This window comes from Homalodisca vitripennis, chromosome 5, assembly GCF_021130785.1.
Source record: "Homalodisca vitripennis isolate AUS2020 chromosome 5, UT_GWSS_2.1, whole genome shotgun sequence".
NCBI lineage: Eukaryota > Metazoa > Arthropoda > Insecta > Hemiptera > Cicadellidae > Homalodisca > Homalodisca vitripennis.
The window spans coordinates 48914948-48939695 of NC_060211.1; the positions used below are offsets into that span (position 1 = coordinate 48914948).

At 34.1% G+C, this 24748-nt stretch overlaps 1 protein-coding gene across 5 annotated transcripts in view; it reads left to right on the forward strand.

Moving 5' to 3' along the window:
* The window catches only part of LOC124362122, a 173555-nt gene that overhangs the window by 93473 nt on the left and 55334 nt on the right, over positions 1 to 24748 (forward strand). For 3 of the 5 annotated variants that reach the window (XM_046816331.1, XM_046816336.1, XM_046816333.1), the window contains one exon: positions 8776 to 8828. The gene's annotated coding sequence lies outside the window, so the exon portion shown is untranslated. Of the gene's footprint in view, positions 1 to 8775; positions 8833 to 24748 lie in introns of all 5 variants that reach the window. The other 2 variants (XM_046816332.1, XM_046816335.1) reach the window with 1 other exon arrangement.

The following is a 24748-nucleotide window of genomic DNA, read 5'->3' on the forward strand; positions in this document are numbered from 1 at the left end:
AATTTTCAAAAGATATAAAATAAAATCAGTGTCTTATGGCCAGAACATCTTACAAAGCATAGCAAAAGTCACATCTGGATAAGACTTTGACATAGATACCACAAGAAATCTCATTCAAATATATAATTTTCTCATACATACGTCGATCCATTTGCCAGTCCTACCACCTCTAGCAACGGCGTCAGACTTAATGGGCAATTGGAGAGTCGAATGGGAAAAAAATAGTTTATTATAAATCTTTGTGACACTGAAGATGGTTTTAAACCCCTTCAGCGTTTAGGTATTTTCTATCTATTTCGTTGAAAATAGTTGACAATAACTGTCTAATTATAACAAAAGTAGTTAAGAGATATATTGGATGGAATGCCAAGATTCAGCATGGAAAAAAGATAGTATCCGGTTTTTATAGATTCTACCGTAGTCCTTTACAGCCATACAAAGCATAGATAACGATTTGCTTGATTTAATATACTGTTTACACAATGATCAGTACCATTAGAGCGGAAAGACTCAATATTTTGCCTCCCTACTAAATAGTGAAGGATTATTACTCTGAAGTGTACATGCTCATACGTACTAATTTCTTCAGTTGATATTGTGGTGCAATTTTTTTACCATGAAATCGGTATTCGTGCAAACAAAAATGTCGCACTGTGTTTGGTTTAGATACAGAACGTTTCAAATAGTAAGTCTCTGTCCGTAAATACGCAAAAATTATGAGATGCTGCTATCTTTATGTAGTAGTAAATACCCACTCGTTACATGAAACACATTTTCCGGTTTCAACAGTTCACGTCAGAGTAAAAATGCATTCGTAAAACTTGCTACTTATTGTAGGTTAACGCTTACATTTCCAAGCCTTGATCAATCATTTTGACACACAGGAAGGTGAACAATATGTTTACCAAATTGCTTCATGTGACATAGTATATCACGTTAGTAAATCATAATTGCAGAAGTCCAAAAAGTTTTTGGAGGAAGGACTGCCTAACAGTCGTATCAGAATTTAGCCTATAATCCAAATTTAATACATTGTTGTAATATAAGGTGTTACGTAACTGGCTTCACTGCGATTGCATGCATAATTTCAAGTCTATAGCTCATTTCAATCTGGATATGTCGTGTTTAAATTTGTCAACACAAGACTTACATCACGCAGGAAAATATTTTTACATACCCCGGCAGACAAAAGAGAAATCGCGTCACCCTACTGGGTGATATGATTCATTAACGCTCAGACAAATTCCATGGTGGTCATGCATCATCATACAACTCATTATAGCTTAAGCAGAAATAAGGTTTCATGAAAAATGTAAAGTCTAAAGATAATGTTTGCGATACTTTGTTATATGGCACATACAGTACATATTTTATGTCATTGAGTTAGGTTTCATTGCAGTGTATAAATAAATAAAAGTTCCGGTGAGGTAGAGAGGGCACTACAACGCTAGAGTGCGCTGAAATCAAATCTTGTCACCGAGTTTTAACATTGACATTCCGGTGTTTTTTTACTGTATAAATGAGCTACACGTATTAATTTGTCACATGTTAAAAGCTCATATCGTTGTTCTCAGCTTGTTTAAAAAAAGTATTTATTCTGCTATTTTCTCTTTGCTAGCATGGGTACCCCTAATACCGACGTAAAATATTTACTGACGTTCAACAAAGTGTCATGGAGTGACATGCACCATCATCGAACTCAGTGTTTCCCATATAGAAATAAACGTCCATGCAAAATTCAATGTATGTAAGTTTTTTTTCATTTTCGGGATATTGTGGTGACAGAAATATATAAAGACATAATTACATACTTTCAGCCTTTCAGCTTTACAAGGGGTATTCGCTAACGCTCGGCCAATAATTTCGAAGTACCATTGCTTTAATTAATTACATAGTGTGCACAGCTTTGGTGTAATAATAAACCTTAATTAATTCGGAATTGGTGGCTGCACTTTGTGCAAACTGTACACTTTGTCTGTTGTATTGGCTGTAACCGCCATTGTTCTATTTATACTGCTGATTAATACAATACAATTTAGCACTGTAATAGTTGTAGAATATAAATAAGTATTATAAAGATTGCAACTTTTTCATTCGTAAATCCTTTTTATATCCACAGGTGGCGAGCTATTAATAGTTCTCTAATTGCCCGAGAAAAGGAAGGAAATCATAATTCAACGCTTTTTACAGCCCTATTGGTGCCGTGTCGGTTCGGGCGGGCGCGGACGGTGAGATTGAGGTTATGTTGTGATTGATTAATTATTAAGCAGCTGTGCCGGCACGGCGGATCAGCTGATAGACCGCTTGCATGTCAACAGCTGGACAGGAAGTGATGTCATCAATCAGTGACCTGTTCTTTGGCTCAATAAGATAAAAAGTCGCCGATACTTAGAAATACTTTTTGTGCCAACAGTTTATTAATGATTGTGCGGTCATCAACACTAACGGTAACATCTACGCGAATTACACAGCTGTTCATTCTCGTTTGGATGCAATAAAAGTAATTATACGACCGTGAATGTAACTAGGAATGGCTAACGTTTAGGAATTAATTATACTGTTAAGAATGTATCATACACAGTCAATAATACTACTACGACATGTTTATTGAAGAAGGAAACAGGATTTTTTCCGGACATTTGCCATCGTTCAGTGAAACAGAAATGGTAACACTACGTTTCGAGATCTGCAATCTAATCTCTTCTTCAGGTAAAAAATAACCTAAAACATAATTACAAACTAGGCTAAAATAAACTAATCATACCAGAGCGTTGTGACACGCTAAGTCAGGAATCACAACCACCATTTTGTATGTCAACTTCACTAACTCTAAAACATGCACTTAATAAAAAACTAATAATGTTTATTAGTATGGAAGAACTCATTGGTTCAGAAAATCAACTTCGTCTAAAAGTCTTCTACTTTTTCTTCTTTTTACATTGTTCATATTTTCAACTAAATAAAAATTTATTTTTTCAGAGCAAAAACGGTCTCTTGTTTGTATTACCATCGACCTAAACGAACATAGTGAATGTTAGAAATGGTAATGGAAATTCCTAAAGCTACCATATCCGGTTGCATAAAATAACTGTGCATCTAATACTAACCTGAGATATTCTGCAGTTACGTTACCGAATGTTTTTATTTCTCAACACTAGAATTATTGCTCTAAATTATCTCCCATTGTGGAGTGAGTGGTTATTGTTCACAATTGTGTTCTGCGAGAGGCAAAGCTGATTCGGAGGTACGATTAAATAGTGAAGGGCCATTCGCGTGAAGTGACGAACAGTAGGGTTTATCATACTACATTCGTTTCACTTAAAATAGGACGAAAGTGTTACATGCTGTTTATTGTATTGTTATTTACTGAAAATATAAATTAAGTCAACTTAACGGGACAAAACCTTAATCCCAAAATCCATACCTCATGTTAGAATTTCCCCTCTAGTTCAATATATCGATCTTTGCCATTAGTGATAGCCAAATGGACATTCCTGGTAATCCATTGGTTTGCCCAGATGTTATTGATAAATCGGTTTGCTGTATATAACACGGGCGTATATAACGGGAGCTTGGGGGGCTCAAGCCCCCCCTCCGAAATTTTCAAAACCTAACATTAAAATTGCACCCATTAGTTTGTTTTAAGCTATAACACATTCATAAGGTCTTAAAGCTTGACAATTTCCCGGGTAAGACCCTAACCCGCTATTTTCGAGGGTATTTTGTACCTCCTAAACCACCCAGAAAGTGAGCCCCTCTGTAATTATTTTCTATATACGCTACTGGTGTCCAGTATAGGTTACGTTCTACTAGTACTCCAACGAGATGCGAACTATCCTGATTAAGATCTGGCTGTATTGGCCGCTATAAAAACAATTTTAAGTTACGATCACTATTACGATCTAATTCTTAGCCGTAACTTTATGAGACACATTTCATATTAAACAAACGATTAATACACTTCCAAATGCCTTTGAGTTTTATCGATATTTTTAGTAGTTATTAAAAAAATTTAAAACCTTTTATACTTAATCTTTTAAACATTTAAATCTATACACTTCTCAAGAAAAACAAATCAGTGTTTCATGAGTTTTTGTCATATCTTTAAAATGAATTGATTACGTTACGCATTACAGTAAAACAACAAAAAAATGCATGAACTCTACTGCGTATATTCGATACCTGCTTACGGACCTGTTCTTCATATTAAAAGACGGTTAAATTATGATTCGGAACTTTTGAATTCTAAGAAACATGGGATCAGAACAAGTGATAATTATTGATGAAGAGACAGGTGACACTAACTCTGAACGAAAATTCTTTTAAGTACTATTCAACAACAATATAAGATGGTTATTTATACCTCTACCATTCTTTAGAAAAATATATATTGATAATACAGGAGCATTCCTCTTTTTTATTTGATATCTCTTTTTCTGACAGTAGTTACGATAAAACAAACAACAATGTAACAAACATACTGCTGAGGTGTTTTATGAGTAATTATTATTACCTTAACTTTGTACGTAATAGTAACATTAAGTTGAAACATTTTCCAGACGTTGTTGCGAATATTACAGAACACAGATACACAGTAACTACAAGCAGATAAAAGCAAAGTTGCTAGGTGTGTGGCGCGGCGGCGTTTGCCGAGAGTTGACTACGCCAAAGTGTTGCGGAGTTTGCAGCAGAGCACTTGGAAGGGGTTCAAATCACCACTTCTTCCTATGCATTTGTGTGGTTTACGGCATTACTAAGCTGTTCGATGCCTTTCATGTCTTTATTGCAAGCAGTTATTGGCTGAGCTTTAGCGAAGCCTATCATTGGAAGTGCTGAAAGTTTCATTTATGTCTGTTTTTTTGTTGGTGCTTTATCTCGAAAAAGAATTGAGCTATAGACTTGACATTGTGCACGAAGTTCCATTTCTATTTGAAGAGTACTGATATCGAATATGGTGCATGTCACTCAATGGGATATAGCTGAGCGTTATTGTTTATATTTACATTGGTCTTATGGGTAACCATGATGACAACGAGACAATACCAGAGTATTTTTAAAAATTCTCTTTTAAGCCTCAGCTCTTGGCTATGCTGGCTTGTTTTTTGTCATTGTGGCTGTTATTCTTATCATGATTGGACCTCCCCGGGATTTGAACCTGTGATCTCTCAGTTAGAGAGCCGTGACTGTATCCACTAGTCTACGGAGGAGGACAGCAGAGTAAATACATTTGTAAACAAACGTAATACGCCCATAAGAAATTCAAACTGTGAAATATTAAAACATGTAGCCTAACTATCCCAACACATACATCGTTTCATACTGTATTGGTTGTACACATTTTTATTATTTAAACAATTATATCGAACCAAATTATATTGAAATTTTACTTGCAACCTCACCGACACGTGGTGTGGCGTAGGCTACTTCTAGCGTGTATATGAGCCATTTCTTTTTATTTGGCCTCATCGTAGGATGGGATAGCTTATAATATATGTTTTGTTTTCAATAATATTTGGAACTTGAGGAACATGTTATCATACGCTGGCGCTGTTACTACTGTCCTATAGTATCAGGAGGGTAGTAGCTCGGTTGCCATAACAACGGGAACAAACATCCTGGACTACTCTCCCTATGGAGACGGCTTTACCCTTCACTAGGACGCAAACAAGGCAACTCTCTTCAGCAACTCCGGTAATTAGTCACGATAGTTGCGGCTTTTTGAAATCCAACCGTTACATTTCAAATGGCAGACTCCTTGCCATTCCGTATTGTACTAGTAGTTTTTAAATTTACTTGGGGATTACTGGGTGATTTTAAATATGTCATTTGCAACTATGTAATTTTATCTTCCAGTATCATACTGTGTCAATAAAAGTAGGATTTGAACTTAAACGTTTAATAGAATTTTGTACATTTGACATCCTTGGATGTTGCAAAGTTTATAACACAGCGTTTCGAGGATTGAAATCTATTCTCTTCCTCAGGTGAAAAGACAATTAGTACATGTACTTAAAAGTTCGACTGTCACTAAAAAAAAAAATGAAAAAGAGAGGGGAAGAAATTAAACGTACCCATTGGGCAACGATGTCAAATGTCCGAAATCCTGTTGTCCTTTCAAACCTTCCATCGTCAGTAACAAACTTTAAGCAAATACTAACCGATTAGTCTAAAAGACTGGTATATTCTGTGTTAAAATGTTTTTATAGGTAATGGATGACTTGGAAGTGTAACAGAATTTCGGACACTTGTCTACGTTTCGAGGATTAGAATTCCTCTTCTTCAGGTGTAAAATATCGATTCTCGATACAAATTGCGATATAATGATTTCTGCTTCCGTAACCTTATCTACCGTATCAGGGATTTTTTAATCTAAAAAAGATGATAGATTCCAATGTTCGAAACGGACATCGGAATATATGTTACTTATTCTTGTAAAATATAGCGGTGACAAATGTTCGAAATTCTGTTATCTAGGATAATTATCCATAGCGAATAAATAACAGAACGATAGTTTTAGTTCTTATGATTCCAGGCCGGTGTCATGGCCGTCATCTACGTTTTTGTAATGTAAATATTTTTTAAGGGTGTAATTAATTGTGAAAGGAATGTTTCCACGTAGTGTAAACCGGATTAATAAATAAATAAATATTAGTCAGTAAAGAATAAAGTAAATGTTTACTTTAACCACTTCAGAATATTTTTCAATGATCAGTTTAGCTCCAGCCCTCTTAGTGCAGAGAATGGAATATGCAGTCATGTTTTTGTAAAGAGATCCAATAAAATAAGCCCAAAACGACAACTCTACATCGTTTTGACATCAGAGGCACCCAGGCCTACAAAATTTAGTGTAATCTGGGTGAAGAGTTATTCTCATTGTCTCATCAGGTGCACAATTGAATCAGCTGCTATGTTTTAGACACGATCTCTAAGCACGGTGGATGGATCTACTAAGTTTTCTACACATAATGATCGCCTGAAAATTCTTTCTCAAAATTGAAAAACCTACTATTATGAGAAATTGATAAACGTTGTTTTATATCGTTATATAGGTAATGTAATATTTATCCAATAATAAAAATGTCATACCGATATATTCTACGTGATAGTGATATATTTAAAGCGGTGTATATGAAAGTAGATCCAGATTTTTGCCATTAATAATAAAGTTTTGACAGAAACCTGAAATTGTTTTCAATGACACAACAGCGTGTTGCTTCAACTTGTAAACTGGGATAGAAGCCGAGCAAAATCCTACTCACGCCTATCTGCCCAATGTGTAAACATTTGACGTGTGAGGAGGATTAATTAAGTTTCCTAATTGGGCAGCTGATGAACTCTGAGTCTGTGCTTCGACTAGTAGTTTATCAGCAATGAGATGTATCGTGCGGATCAGCAAGCTCATATGCCACAACTGATGATGATCTCACTTCAGCAGAGATATCCACTGTTACTGCAGTAGTAAACTGCCACTTCCCACGGGATTATTCAGCCATTGTCAGCTCAGCCGTATAAACAGCTCCCACAACTCTGGGAACAGCCCATCATCTGGAGAAAGTACACGGGTAACTTCCCAGAGTGCATCAGCCGTCGGTTTATTATTAAATAAGGAACGCAAGAGGATTAAGCCGGTCCTATCTTTCTTAGCTGTAAGGTACATCATATACCTCATGCAATAATATAGATAGGGCCCGGGTTTTTTATATTTAAAATATACACTCTTGGGTACATTTAAAATTGGAAAATATTTTAAGCTAACTCCGGAAACGTTTTTATAAATTTTAGATAATTATGTCACTTTTTATGGTTCCAAACCGGAACCAATATTTTGTATATAAAAATTCAAATTAAAAAATGAATTTAAAATACCACCAATTTAAATAATTTAGTAATGTGTAAGGAAAAAAGTTAACAAATGATCAAGATACCTTTTCTGGTTCTTGGAAATATATGTGCCTGTGTGTAAAAAACAACATTTTGGGAACACGTACAATTATTTTATTCGTAGACTATTTAAACGTAAGCTTTATAGTGAGTAAAATTTAAAACTCAAGGACAGTTACAAAATTGCTCATAAAACAAAAATGAATGAACGAAAAATAAAGAAATTAATAAAATACAAATGTTTTCGGATTAAATTAGTCATGGTAACTCCCTAATATACCATCAGTGTTTTGGCCAATTACTTGTTCATGGGAACTTTGCTAGGAAGTGTGATCGTGATTGGTAACGTAATAGGAATGTCCACATCACCCACCGCTTAGTTCAGCGTCTGAAATCCAACGCTGTTTCAGACCTAAATCCTGAAATCTGGAATCATGTCCGCCTGAAAATATAAAAAAAGTCGGCAACCAAACAGCTCAAAACGAATTCTTTGTATCGATCGACATATAGACACATTTACTACAAAATCAAGTGTAGTCAGCGTCAGATTTTTAGATTAGATATTTTTGAATACGTAAGTAATGTCTCACACCTACAATTCGTTCGTTGTAACCTCGAAATGTTAAAAAAATCACTGATCATAATTTTTTGCTTCCATGATTGAAGATGTGTATTTAAAATTGATGTTTAAAATCATAGTTATTAAATTCTCCTAGCAACTTTAGTTCCTAATGGCTTCATTCCTAAACATAGAATAGATTTAATATACAGAGTATTGTTTAATATCCTTGACTTCCAAATTGAAGTTTTCTACCACAAGTTTTCTACGTTATGCAATCCTGTGACGTGCTGATGGTGGAAGACCAAGGTTTTAAAAGCAATTTATTGTTTCAGGCGATTGGAACCTTACCAGTAATAAGCCAAGTGGATTCATCTAGTGGCATATTGTAAGTAAGCAGAACAGTCCAGTTATTATTTTTTTAACAAACTAGTAGTTACCCGTGGTTTCACATGAAATTTTCAAAATAGAGCGCCATAGCTTTATTAGTGAAAGCATTTATGATGTAATATAATAAGACCTGCAGTTTTTCGACATAAGTAAACATATCAGGTACATATTATTTCAGTATCCATGGTTGAGAGATTCAAAACGTAAAAAAAGTTGAATGGTTCTATTTTAGGTTTTTTTGTATGAATACTTATATAAATATAAGTCTCAAAAACCTAATTCGGAAAAAGTGTCAACTCCGTCTGTTTAGTTTAATTTTATATCTAAGGTATTTCAAGTGCCATAGTTGAGTTTGACTCGTGCCCTTATCAAGAAAATATGTACCAACAAAAACCGATTTCAAATGTCAACTCCGTCTGTTTCGATTAATTTTCTATCTAAGGTGTTTCAAGTGCCATAGTTGAGTTTTAGTTGAGAATCGTGACCCTATCAAGAAAATATGTTCCAATAAAAACCAACTTTGATTAAAAAGCATCTACTTTTGGCTCTTTGAATGTACTTTCTGTCTAAGATTTTACAAGTGCTATAAAGATAGTTTTCTTTTTTGACCCGATAAAGAAAATATATAACTTACGTACGGCTGAAAAGTGATTGCGGCCAGAATAGTCACTTTAGTTCAAATGCATCTACTTCCGTCGCTTTTATTATGCTTTTAATATGAGTGGAAGAGTGTGCCATCTTTTTGCCTTTCCTTTAACTACAGTAAAATTGTTAAGGGAGACAACTAGTTTCGATATCCTTATGTGCAAAACATTCACTGCTTTGTTCATCAAGGTGTTTCTTAGAACATAGTTTAAATATTATTTCCAACGCATTATTATGGTTTATTCGTCACTGGTGCAATCTAAAATAAAAATTAGATAGTAACTTTACCTTAGCAATCTGCCTAACACTACTGATCAAGCACCATATAATTATTCATTGTCTAACATTTAAACGTATACAAATTTAGGCTTTGGTGAACATTAACTGGATTATTTGCCGTAAATATCGTATAGTTATTGTCCAGAATTATTAAATATTCTTAGAAACTTTTTTAATTTTTCTCACCTTTTAATCCTTTCTTGAACTTCTCCAAATATTTTTGTAGAAAAAACAGATTTGTTAGACTATACAGTGTAGTCTAACAAATTTAATTTCTAGCCATAGATTTTGTCAACAGATGAAGCAATGCATGTTTTGATGAATTACTTTCAAATAGTCAATCACTTTTAACATACCTACCGTAATGAATTCATTACACCATTTGACCAAAAAAACAACGGTTTTGTTTCTCATAAGTTTTTTCCCCTTTACCCATGATATAAATTAAACCATAACTAACGTATTTAGTTGAAAGCCGCACGCTTTGCTTCTACAGAACTATACATCATGCACCACTGCCAATTATTTTTCATTTTCCTTTGTTCAGTTTTTTTTTTTTTTTTTTTTAACGATTTATATACATTTTTTTTCTCTTGATGCTGAAATAAAACATATTTAATAGCTTCGGTCTAATACAATTGCTAGGCCTAAGGCTCTTTATCAATACATATATAAAAAAATTAATTAATCTTACTTACAAACTATTCAAAAATGATTAGCACAGCAAACTCACTATTCATACGATGGTTTTTTTTAATCAGCGAAAATGTTATTATAATACATAAATTTAAAATTAATTGCAGAAAATGAAAATACAACTTCATATCATTATAAAATTGATTTAATCTCATGTTTCCCGGATTTGTATAATGGAGTGTTAATGACACCTGTATCTATTTGAAATCTTCCGATGCATCTTTTATGTTCTTGTCAGTAAACAGCTTAAATATTTTTCAAAGTAGGCCATGTCTTTACAATGTGTGTCAAATAATATACACAGACAACGATTGAAAACCCATTGTTTTAGTGTCGTATCACATTTTAGTTGTATCTACTATAGTAGAGTTGAGTTGAACATAGTAATTAACTCGTTATAATTCATGGGCGTATATCGGAAGCTTCAGGGGCTCAAGCTTCCCCGAAATTTTAAAAGACACGTTAAAATTGCACCCAGAACTTTGTTTTAAGCTAGAACACATTTAAGGTCAACAAATTTCCCAGACAAAATTTGTGGAGCCCCTATTTTAGAGGATATTTATACCTCCTATACCACCCAGTATGTCAGCCCTCCTCGGCTCCTCCGAAATAATTTTTTTTATATAAACGACTGTTATGATTAACAACACTGACAATAACCGAAGAACTTCAACTGCCTCCCGACTGTCGTTCTCGTGCTACTCAGTCTGTAGCTCTAGTAGATTTGATCCGAACGAGATCTACCGCAGTTTCCAGCGCCGTATGTCAGGGGACTCCGGACGTAGCCAGGTCGGACCCAGGTCGGCTCGCACCCGGATTTCTGCCTGACAGCGCAGACCACCAACCATATGGCCTTCAGGTCTTCCACCTGTGTTTTCACTTTTTTCGAAACCTTAAGCCCAGCTGATTAGATATTATATTAAGAATGTAAAACTTCAATCTGTTGCTATAAAACTATACACAGTTTTATGGAAATTAACTACGTAATTTTGATAAATGTTATTATGAAATAAAAAAAAAAATTAAGAATGGAATTTTTTGAATAGTACCCATTTTTAAGATGTATATACCAATTAGCAAATGATCGTGATAATATTAAAATATTTGCCAAATCCAAAATAATTACTATTTCTAATGTTTAAAAGAAACAAATTAAATCTCCTTACTTGAGCGTAGCAGTTTTCTATTTTTTTTTGTAATTTGTTAAACTTTATATTTTTTCCCAAACTTCTTCTCTCAAGGCTGTAAAAAATTATATAGAATGATATTATGAATCCCATATTCAGCTCAAAGTTTCGATTGTATTTTTTCAAAAAGCGAAATTAAAAAGACCTTCAATATTCCATAAGGTTAGTGGTGTATTGTTGTTAAATAGTTGAACAAATCTGGCCAAAATATGAAACAATCACGAGTATTATCACGGTTGGAGGCCAAGAGAGATCTTATCTAATATATTTTATCAAATAAAGCATCATTTGATTTATCTATATATTATTACATAGGTAGCTGAATATCATTGTTTAAAAACGATAATATTCATTCAACTAACACGGTATAGTTAGTTGAATATTACTTCGTTGTTTACAGTTTGTTGTTGACAATGGATGATTGGGAAGTATAAGGAAAACATTAAGAACGATTTGTTAATGTTTTTGAAACCTGAAGAAGAGGGTGGATTTCAATTCTCGAAAAATGTGTTAAGCATTACGATGGAAAAATAGTATCAATGTTTAACAATACACAAAGTAGATAGTTGACTGTCACTTTTTAACAATACATCATGTAGCTAGTTGTCTATTACTTTTTAACAATACACAGTATAATTTACTATCACCGCGTAATTCATTCTTTTGAGGTAGTTTTATTTATAGTATTTTCGGAATTTACATTGTTTTCTTGACGGTAAACAACATTACCTAAGTTAAATTTCTATAAACCATCTATCACTCGCATCGAATAATATTTGCCACTGTGAAATTGTATGTATATGATGAAATCAGATATACCACAACCGTAAAAATGATGTCAAGTTGGGGGAGAATTCAAGAAATGAAGCCAATTTTCCGGTGGTTTCCCGGACATCCCGGAGGGAGCGCTAGTGTCGTAACATCATTCTCTACTCAAAGTCCTGTTTCAGCTCCGAACTTTACTTACCTTTTAATCTTGTACGAAATCACAATTTTTTGGTCAGTACTTTTACAGAATGTAGAAAACTGAGTGCTTTTTAGCTTCAAGTCAGCACAATCTTTAACTAAGTCAGCATGATACTTGTCATACGTTCCTAGTTTAATAGAGAACTAAGCTTGATACAAATTAAGGTTCGTTAAAAAAAAATATGCTCTTTTCAATAATAATGTATACATTTTAAAATATGCATTTATATCGAGAACCATTTTCGGAATCCAGACCACACACTTCAATCTGAAGCTACCATCATTGTGCATTGGAAAATTCAAGTACTCCTCATCTCATGAGGCATGGAATTTTGGGACCAGTTCATGAGTGTACAAATCAAAAGATTTAAGAAAATTAGGACTGATTAAAAAACGTTATTGACAAATATTTACATTTTCAACTCGTACAGTATATTTTGGCATCTACTTTTAATTTTGAGTCTAAATTTATCTGTTATGTGCATTCTTAACTCAAAATTATTCAAGTTTTAATAGAATTATCTCAGTTTACGTGAACCATGCAATATGCATGGAAATAAATAAATAAAATTTATTAATACATTTTTGTGGTGTATAATGTTTATTCCACATGGTAATAGGTTTAAGATATATTAAATTCTTTGTTGTGTTCGGAGCTGTGTGTTGTTGTGTTGGCCTTTCTACATGTCCACACACTTTTAGTCCTCTGAATAAGTTAGTAGATCCCAATTCTCGAAACGTTGTGTTTCAGTTACTTTAGTGTCATTTAATAATGACAGATATCTGAACTTTTTTGTTGTCCTTTCAAATCATTCGTCGCCAAGAACTAATTTTAACAAAGAAAAATTACATAAAAAGATAAAGAAATATTGTTGAACAATGAGGAACCTTGCGGAATACCACATCTCGTAATGTATTTTCTCTCACAATCCCTCTTACGACATTGACACTGAATCATGTGCACAAGGCTCGTATTGACAAGTGTGTCCAGCCGGAGCCAGCTGCTAGGACCAGGACTGGAACACTTGACATGCTCGTTAACCTAATGGCTGTTATCTCCACAACACGCTCTCGACCGTAGGGCCATCAAACCACAACCTGACGCCATAACTCGGCCACTATGCTGTAGGAGATACATTATAGTCACTGGACACATTTTGTACCCATATTATCGAAACTTGTAGTCTTTATAATACTCCCGAGGCTGCAATCGTTGTCGGGCGAATCGCATAATAACTCTAAATAGGCTGGAGACACATAATTTATTTTCTAGGACGAGAGGATTGTAAAGAGTGTTAGAGTTGGTAAATATTGTTATAGCTAAGAAATAAAATGTAGATGAGTATACTTTTACATTTTATCGTAAATAATTTTACAATATTTATAACAATTGTTTTTCCAACTAAACATTTGTCTTGGAATATGTTTTTATATTTATATCTCATTCTTCGCCCTTTGATCACTCTAAAACAATCTTGTATTATTTTATTTTTATCAATTATTGTTAAGGTGAATGAATTTGGTTATAGATAACTTGAATTGAAATCCTAATTCATTAATTTATTATACTACCCAAGCCTGTTTACAACAAAATAAATTTTAAAGCTAATTTATGTGTTATAAACAGGCTTGGATAGTATAAATTTAACACATATAGCTATTTTTACTTCAAGACCAAAAACCATAAATATATTATGGTCGTCAGTACTATTTTGACATACTAAACGTAAAATAATTACCATGACAGGAATGAATAAATATTAGGTACCAGAGACAGCACACTACGTTGTATTGGCAAGTAGTACAGTAAGGATTGATATAAAATACAGTTACTTATTATGTAATACGTTACATTATTCCATTTACATCCTCGTAACAGGTTACTTTATGACCTGTTACAGAGATCTGAAGTTACATTACAGCTAACTTGAAAACTGGTAACAGGTGCTAAGAGTGATAGGAGCTTTGTAACTAAATGCCCTTCTTACGTTGGAAATTACTTCATTTATTTTACTTGATATTGACCTTTATTATTATTATGTTTGGAAGAGTTTCTTTCCGTTTATTTAACTAAGAAAAATATATTTTTAAATACTTGCTATTAACAAAATAATAGTTGCTACAGCCTATGACTAAAATTTTACTTATAACATTTGTGACTAATTTTGAGCTATAAAATTCCAACATGAATTTTTATCTATTTCACTTATTACTTGTCCTGTGAATTAAAAAAAAAAATAAATAAATAGGAATATGGCTCTCTCAAAATAGCAACGATAATATAAATTTTAAATTTTTCTTAGTATCAAACTTTGTATATGGGAGTTTTTTACGGGATCCAGGCGTAAATTTGAGGCACGTTTCACGCATTAAAATTATTAATAAGTATTCGGTTAACATTGTTGTAGGAATCTGAACAAAAAAAGCTTATAGTCAAATAACTGAATTATCCACCCATCCGTCACCAAGCGAACGACGCCACACGCTTGTTTACAGTAATCCAACATGTAAACTGGAAGCTCTGTATTGTTGTAAAGTTGCGCCTACCTTGCGGCGTGCGCGGTGGCGGGAAGCTCACTTTATTTTGAGGTTATCTCTCCCCGCCTAAACTTTCCACGACAGTAATGGATCGCTCGTTCAGTAAACAACAAGTTTGATGAAGCCAACATTTTATGTGGGCAAAGTAATTTCATGTGACATCAACAATGTTGACAATGAAAGGGCATTTATTTTAACTTACAAAAAGCGAATTTAAAATACTCGTAATTTACGTTAGAGCAGCCCGCACCAGAATGGATCAATGACATTTGAGGCGATGTTGCGATATTGCGTTTGCCAATACGGTGACCGTTTGAACTTTTAAAATATTCACTACTCCGTTATTTCTGAAGCTCTAGGAAATATAAAAAGTGTTCTGGAATGCTTATAACATTTCCTAAACTTTTTGTTATACACGATTTTGTTGTATCTCGAACTATTTTCGAGAATAAATTTATAATACTTTACTATCACAAAATCTACATATTTCTCTAACTGAGCAGGACTATTATTCTAATTTTTTGATCTAATTTAAACTCGGGTTTTAAACAAAATTAAATTGATTTTATTTCCTTGGCGCGCAGAGGTACACACGACACATATCTGCGGCGAATGAGAATCAATGTAAACTTGTAATTTGTTGTTTGTGCCCCACCCCGGGGACGCCTGAGCCTATAATCCGGGATTGAGCCCAAGCACTACAGCCCAGATCCCAGTAGAGCCCAGCTTAGTCGTGCCGCTTCAAGCACTCTCCATCACATGCACTTTATAAACAATTATTAGATTCATTACATTCCCGAGTTCTTCTTGGAAATCACATCGGAAATTGACAGCGCAGTTTAGAATTTGTGTTTGCTGGATCGTACAGACTATTACGCCTAACAATTATTGTGCTTTAGTGGTCTTTAATAAATGGCTGTATTGTTATGAACAAATAAATATAATTATGCTATCCATGCCAATATATTATCACGGTCTTAGGAGCAAGTAAATATTTAGTGACTAGTTAATACAGTTTTTAGTAATTTGATACTATTAGTATATTTTCATTTTCTGCCAATACTCCTCTGCTGGGCTAGTATATTTACAACCACTACCAATACTTCACTGCTGGGCCAGTATATTTACGACCACTACCAATACTACAGCACTGGTCAGACTATACAGTTCTCAAGTGATCTTTGTCCATGAAACATGTAGCCAACTAATTCTATTTAATGGGTGGAATTATATATAACCAGGATGTTCCAAAACTCTCACTAGAAACCTTAGGAAATCGTTCTATGGAACAAGAAGAGCTAAAACATACATACAATTAATTGTATATCTCTTTCCGCTTTCCATATGCCTGTCAGTATTTCTTCTTTTTAAAATAACGTTTTTTAAAGTCATCAACATACTTTAACAAAAATGAGCAAACTCTTTATGTGGACAAGATCTAACAAAAAGACTGTGGCCAAAATTGCGGATTAAATTTCAAAATGGCGACTATTAAAAATATTGTAACTAAAATAGTCCTAATTAAAAAAATAATCCAAAACGTTTGTAAAGCATTTATCGACAAATCGAGTGACACTTTAAATGTTGAAATCGTATGACAAATAAATTTATTGCAGCTATTGTAAATTAAGACCGTCCATGTATGGCCAATCTTTAGTTTTTTATAATAACGTAACAAATTCTGTATATACATTGAAATAAAAATTAATGACGTCTTAAATTAAGTTCTGAAATTTCAAAGGAAAACGTGACTTGAAATAAGACACTCTACTTGTTTCCTCCATCTGCATCTTGATTTGGAAGCTTCCAGTGTCATTTTTTATTAGTATTCGTGCCCTTTTGTCGTCACCAACATATACAGTAGGCTAGAAATAATGAAAATCCTCTGATCGAGTGCAATACTTATCTCATTGTTCCTTCAATACTTACCTCGTAGCTGAATGGTTAGAGTCTCAGCCTATCACTCGGAGAACCAGGGTTCGAATCTCAGAATTAGCATTCCATTTTCGTATGCTAATAAATAAACGCCCGAGCCCAACCTTAAGTAAACCATTCCGGGCTAGAGTTACATAAAACCTCTTAGCTGCCGAGGTAGTTAGCAGATCAAAGTTTTAACGAAGCGTCGCCCCGGCATGCGTGTCTCTCTGTCTAGCTGTCTCGGTTGTAAATTGCTGTCACTCGTACCAAGTTGGCGACACAGTTCAAGTATAAACAGCTGATTAGCATGTTAAGAGTTGCAGCAGTCGCTTCCTCTCTGTCTCTTCCCCCACAGCTGAGCACTGCATTGGCGCATTTCAATTTTTGCAACACTCCATAATAATCAGCTGATTTACGTGCTCGGTATTTTAATTTTTTTCGTGTTCAATGCAAAGAATATCTTTTGAAACAGTTTTTCATCTTATAAATGTATACAATTAACAACCAGTAATTTATTACTAGAGGGTTCGTTCATTTTATTCAACTGACAAATTATACTGTTTAACCTACATATATAACATTATACCCTGATGACAGACAGTGGAGTGATAAGATAAGATTTGTATTGATCATTAGACATTACATGCAATAGATCACGTCAGAATTCTTATATTAACAGCAAAATAATATCAAAACAATGTAAATAATCGATAAAAGACGCAATGGTCTATATGCAAAAGTATATTATAATGATGTTAGTGAGACAAAAGTGTACTATTTTAGAAGAACAATACACTAAAAAACTATCCCACTGATGTCAGGTGAATAAAACTATGATAAGATATGAAATGGCCTTTCTACCAGCCACTTATAAATAATTGTTTTGAACTTGCTTAATGTAACACTCTAAGCATCAAAGGCAATTTATTGAATAGAATTATTCCAACGGCCACATATGAAGATTGAATTTTAAAAAGTCTTGTGAAGGGTTTGCTGATCAGGTTAGCACCTCGAGAATTGTGAATATGAATGTGCTTATTTAGTGTCATGCCTTTAAAATTGTTTTTTACCTGGATCAAGCAGTAATAAATGTAAAGATTTAAAATGTCGTTGGTGGTTGGTAGACGAATGCAGACGTATTGTGACCTGTATTCTGTAGTTCAGTTTAATGATTAGTTTTGTATATAGTTTTTTATTAAGTGCATGTTTTAGAGTTAGTGAAGTTGACACACAACATGGTGATTGTGATTCCTGACTTAGGCGTATCACAACGCTTTGGTATGATTTTGTTTATTTTGACTTAAATTGTAATTATGTATTAGGTTAGTAATTTACCTGAAGAAGAGATCAGATTGCAGATCTCGAAATGCAGTGTTACTGATTTTTTTTGTTTCACTGAACGATGGCAAATGTCCGGAAAAATCCTGTTTCCTTCGCAATCCTTCCATCGTCAAAAATAAACTTCAAACAAAGAATTTAAAATGGGTTTCTTTTTTAAAACTCGGTTTCCAATGAGGTTTGAAATTAGCATCCTCTATAATTCTCATTGTGGCAGAACATCGAGTTGAGTCATGTTGTACTCTGTCGAAAAAATCCGGAACACGAATTAAAACCATTAACTTTTACTTTAATTTTGATCTTAGATTGTTTCGTGAACATGATCTCTACCAAGTAGCACAACACTTTTAAGATGAAACTGGCTAAGTTCAAAACTAATGCTGGGACTTCGCTCGAAACGCAAGCCAAAGTTTTTATTAATCCTCTGAGATAAACCACTTTCGATCTTTTCAGAGTTTTGCTCTTTCAGTGGACAAAGTGAGACAGATCACTCACTGCAGGAGCGCAGCGAATTTAATAAAAGTTTCTGCCAATTTTATTACTTATTCGATATTGATGTATTGGTAACACTATTTTTCATTTTATAACCAATCTATTGTGAATTTATAGTAGGAGCTAGCCTTAAAATCGAGGATTAATTCATTTGTCATTAAAAAATAACACTTAAAAATAATAAAATATTACATTTATTAAAGTAAAAATCATGTTGTCATATATTTACTGCAGTAGACTATGGAAACCTTTCTAATAACAAAATAAAATATTTTATCTTTGTATTCCTACTTAATCAAAGTATCTAATTAATTTTGTTCTGTACCAAAGCCAGAGTGAGTGTTCTTTGGTTTCTTCTCGTGTCGTCCCATGAGAAGTTCATGAATTTAATTTAAAATAATAAATTTATGTTTTAAAGAATGAATGAATGAATTGATTTATTTCCCAAATATATGTACAATATTACAATCCAAACTGTACAATTAACTTCTAAAACATTTTTATTACATTACCGAATGGAGTTTGAAATGAGAACAAAGAATAAATATCATAAGAAATAATTCATCATAAAATAAACATCATAAAAATAACATCATGTATAAAACATTGTCCTCGGGAAATGAGCCTGCATGGGCTATGATGCCTGTGCCCAGACTCGAGTTGCTCACGCCTGATGAAATAACGGACTGGATATACATAAAAAAAATTAATATAAAATATAATACAAAATAATACACTATTATATACCACATACATACGTGAATATGGAATAAATATATTCAAAGGAAAAAACCGTGTAATTTTAATATTTACCTGTTTTAAAGAATTGAATATTATTAATTTTAAAAACATTTGCATATTAGCAACAAGGGTAAATAAGCAGGGTCACCGCAGTTTATAATGGGGTAATGATAATGAATAATGATGGGATAGGAGTGGTGGCTGTTCTCATGTCAAACACATGTTAAAGGAATTTCAAAATACTCTTCTAATAACAAAAAAAAATTATATTACAAAACGAGATCCGTAAAAACAGCTTTTAAGTTTTACACAACCATATTTCAAGCATGTCACGTAATTATAGTCTACTTAATACCAAAAATATACAATTCACTTACGTAAAAGTTTACTTACGGGCAATTTCAAACTTCTAAACCTCATTTCAAAATGGTTCATATTTAGTCATTAGATTTTTTATTGTTTGTGGGTAACAAAGTGTTATAGACAATAATGTATGCGAATCGGTGTTAGCTGTGAATAACCTCACAGTAAACTGTGGCTTCTATCTGTGGGCAACAGGAATTTCGTAGTTTACAGCAATAAAGAAACTCAAGTTTACACTAGACGGAATGGTTGTAAACAGACTACAGCGCGCAGCGGGTGACGTCATCACGGCGCTGTCTCGTAACTTTGTACCGTCAAACACGATCCTGTCGACTAGCTTATTTATTACACGAAACGAAGACGAATGGTTCTTCTTACATTCTCTTCGATATATCGATGGTTCATCGCTAGCGTAGTCGACCAGGCCAATCAATACCAGTTCAAGGCCACTACTGAGGCAGTTAGATCGAACAAGACTTTCACTTATATTCAAATATTTTTAGTGGGGATAAGGATTGATAATGCCATATAAAATAAAATTAAAATTAATATGTTGCCTTCATAATTTCCGTTATTCAGACTCAGGTATATTTCGAATTGTTGCTTAGCCTAAGCAGATAACCTATAAAACAAAGATAAATATCAAGTAGGCTGTACAAGAATAATTTGAGGAAAAAATATTATAATAATATAAATAAAATTGTTCAACTCTCTCCAAACTTTAGTGGCATGGGTTATCAAACAATCTGTACACACATAACGTGAAAAATTACGATTTCTCTTATAGTCCGCACCAGTTACATTCTGATCATTAGAAAATGGTGAATATATAGTCCAAAACCTTTCATTTGTCCAAACTTTGTACTATATCCAATAACAAGCCGAAATACAATTTTAAAACAATACAATATTCACTACCTCCCCCCCACAAATATAATCTCCGTGAGATGTTTATCTTAAAGAAAGTTTAACGAATATTTTGTTTCAGTTGGTAATCAACTATCACAGCTGGCTTCTTTTGATTCGGCTCTTGAGTATGTTGCAAATGTCCCAGGTCTTCAACAATTAGATAAACCTTCTCTTTTTTTGTTTGAACCAACCACTATGGCTGAGGTTCTAAGCTCGATTTCAAAGCTGGGAAACTCGAAGTCGAGTGGGTGGGATGGGGTTACATCTGAAGTTCTTAAGAAGTGCGCATATCTTATAGCTTTTCCTCTGGTACACATAATTAACCGATCTTTTTCTGAGGGAATTTTTCCAGAAAATCTAAAGCTGTCTGTCATACGTCCAATCCATAAAAAAGGCCAAAAAACCGAGATTTCTAATTACAGGCCAATTAGTCTGCTCTCTTCTTTTGCTAAGGTGTTTGAGATGATCATTCTGGCAAGACTTCAATGTTACTTTGACTCTAATACTCTCTTGACTGCATCTCAGTTTGGTTTCAGAAAAGGGTTTTCAACTTCTAGCGCTGTCAATGATGTCATTGGTGCCGTGTTGGGAGCCTTGGATGGGTCGCAGTGTGTCGGTGCGATATACTGTGATCTGTCCAAGGCTTTCGACTGTGTCAACCATTCTGTTCTTTTGGGTAAACTTGAAAGATATGGCTTGAACGGTGCAGCTCTCTCACTCCTTTCCTCATATCTCTCTGAGAGAAAGCAGACAGTTTCTGTAACAAATAAAGGACAACTTCAAAGAGGTTGGTTGAGGACCAGCTCAGGAGTACCTCAAGGCTCCGTACTTGGTCCTTTTTTATTTTCTATATATATATATATAAACGATCTTCCTTCCAATATGAAATCAGACATTGTTTGCTATGCGGATGACACAACTGCTCTATCTTCTTGTCGTGATATTCACAGCCTCGAAATTATTATGAATCAGTCGTATGTCAGCTTGAATAAGTGGTTTGAGTCAAATGGTCTCCTATTGAATGAAGAAAAAACTAAAATCATGGTTTTCTCACCAACTTTTCGTGATGTAGCGGGTTTCAGCGTAAATGGTATCAACCCATCAGAGTCTGCCTCTCTTCTTGGTGTTGTCATTGATTACAAGCTCAACTGGTCTAAACATATAGATGCGCTATGCTCAAAGCTGTCTTCAATTACCTTTGCTGTTCGAGTTTTAATGCCTGCAGTTGGTAAAGAAACTATCGTTCAAATTTACTATGCTTATGTATACAGTAGACTGAAATACGTTATTGGATTCTGGGGATCTTCTAGTGAAATTTTAAGGGTATTTAGATTCCAAAAAAGAATTGTTCGCATTATGTCTGCAGCAGGTAATCGTGCTCACTGTAAGCCTTTTTTCAGCAACTGAATCTCCTCACTCTTCCAAGTATCTATATACTTGAAGTTTTGACTTTCTTCAAAAATAACTCACATCTTTTTGCAGAGAACACTTTTAATCATCAGTATGATACCCGTCACAGGGGTAATATGGTCTACCCGATCCATAGATTGACAATTTTTGAAAGGGGCATGCACTATTCAGCTCTACGGCTCTATAACGCGCTGCCTCGGCACCTGAAAAACATAACCAGCTCACAAATTTTTCTAAAAAACGTTAAAACTAATTTGCTTGAAAAATGCCCATATTCTGTTCAAGAATTCCTGTCAGATTGCACAAACATGTGAAATAACCTATGTTGACTATTTGATTGTTGATTTTATTTAATTGTTATTATATTTATCTACTATTTTATCTATGACTTATTTCATGTAACTTTATGTTATTAACGAAATAAATTATTTCTGATTCTGATTCTTGCCATTGTTCATTGAGCAAAGACTTTAGACTTGAAATAACATATTAAAATGTTGTTTTAACACCTTTAAAATCGTGAACTCAATCATGTTATCGTGCTAAAAAATTGTTGTTAGACGATCGATGATAGTAATAGTAAAAGTCTCAGATTTGTGTCCAGAATTTTATGTTCAAAGGATCACGAACCTTGGAGGTGTGAAAGGGGTTTTTAAGTGTCATATTAGGCACTACCATCTAAAATCTATATACTAAAATCGAAATTTCTTAAAATATTTATTTAACATCCCGTCTATTGATTACCATCGTACATATATTTGCACGAAAACTTTAGTGAACATAAAGGGTATAATTTTGACTGTAACACTGGTATTACTTTTTTTTCTTAATCAGACGAACTTTAACCTAATTGAAAAACACCAATAGAACTGTTTGAGGAAGCCCCTACAACAATTTAATATTAACTGAAATATTTATTACAACAAAATTGGCCGAAACGTTTGATTTTCCAACTACAGTAACTAATATAATATGTCACTTCGATATGTCACTTATCACCAAGTCATGTAGTTATGTCAAATCAGGGTAAACACTCTGATTTGACATACCCGAACATTTGCGTGACAAACACCTCTAGCTCTAGCAAAGCCACTTGGTAAAGACAAGGAAACTTGTTACAAGTGAAGGAAGGAAACGAGGCTGTAAAAGCTGAAGGGTTGTTCGGAGTGGAGCGGAGGCTAGAGTTCGTGCTCCAAATGCGAGGCAGAGGCAGGCAGTTTAATTTAGAGGTCTTTGGCGCAACGTCACGCTTGTCCATCGATTGAACCAAGGTATCAGAGCGGCGGACTGGGACTGGGTTAATGTGGGCTTTGGTGGCAACATATCGATTAAACTGACGAGCGCTCTATTGCTGGGCAACATGTGACAACATTTTAATTTTCAAATATAACAACACACAACTTACGTTGTTGATACTGGGCGATGGACGTAAAACAACTAATTCTGTAGTTCAGTTTTAATAATTAGTGTTGTGTGTAGTTTTTTGTTAATTACATGTTTTAGAGTTAGTGAAGTTGACACACAACACGGTGGTTGTGATTCCTGACTTAGGCGTGCCACAACGCTCTGGTATGATTTGTTTATTTTAGCCTAGTTTGTAATTATGCGTTAGATTAGTTATTCACCTGAAGAAGAGATCATCATGTTGCAGATCTCGAAACGTAGTGTAACTTACGTATTGTATCACTGAACGATGGAAAATGTCCGGAAAAATCCTGTTTCCTTCACAATCCTTCCGTTGTCAAAAGCAAACTTCTAACAAAGAACTAGTCTACAAATATCAATACAAACCGCTTTAGCTAATGTTAAGCAAGATCTTACAGACTGAGTGAGAGCATTTACAATTTACTCTCGGGTTGAGTTGTCAAACATTCAAGGCGACTTTACCTCTCAAAGGATCTGACAAGCAGAAGTTACTGTACCTTTGTACTTTACAAGCACGAGCACCCATCACGCTTGCTTGCCTAACCTCTGAACAATTACAACGCACTATACAGTGCAGAGCCGTTTCAAACTTTCCTGTGATAATTTTAGGTTTTTTTATTGGAAAAAAAAAAAATAGAAAAGTCGTATATGTATCGAACACAATTCGGTTTCAGAGTGTTTTATTCTGTGTGTCCCACTTTCAGCACTTTTGGTAAAATAGATTAAAGGGCGAATTAATCGTTAATTATTGTTTTTGGACTGATAAATTGAATAAAACAGGTTCCAGAATTGTAAGTTAAGTAGTTTTTGAGAAAACCAGAGTCAAATTCAAAACATTGGAACGACATAAACATTTTTTTCATCTTTAGGTAACAACTAGCTGTTTCCCGCGGCTTCGCACGCGTCTCTTAAGCTTTGCCCGTATATTTCTTTGCCTTCAAATAGTGTTTTGGATATTTTAATATACGTAACTACTGTGTTGTAATTGCAGTTTATAAATGTGCAGGCGCTT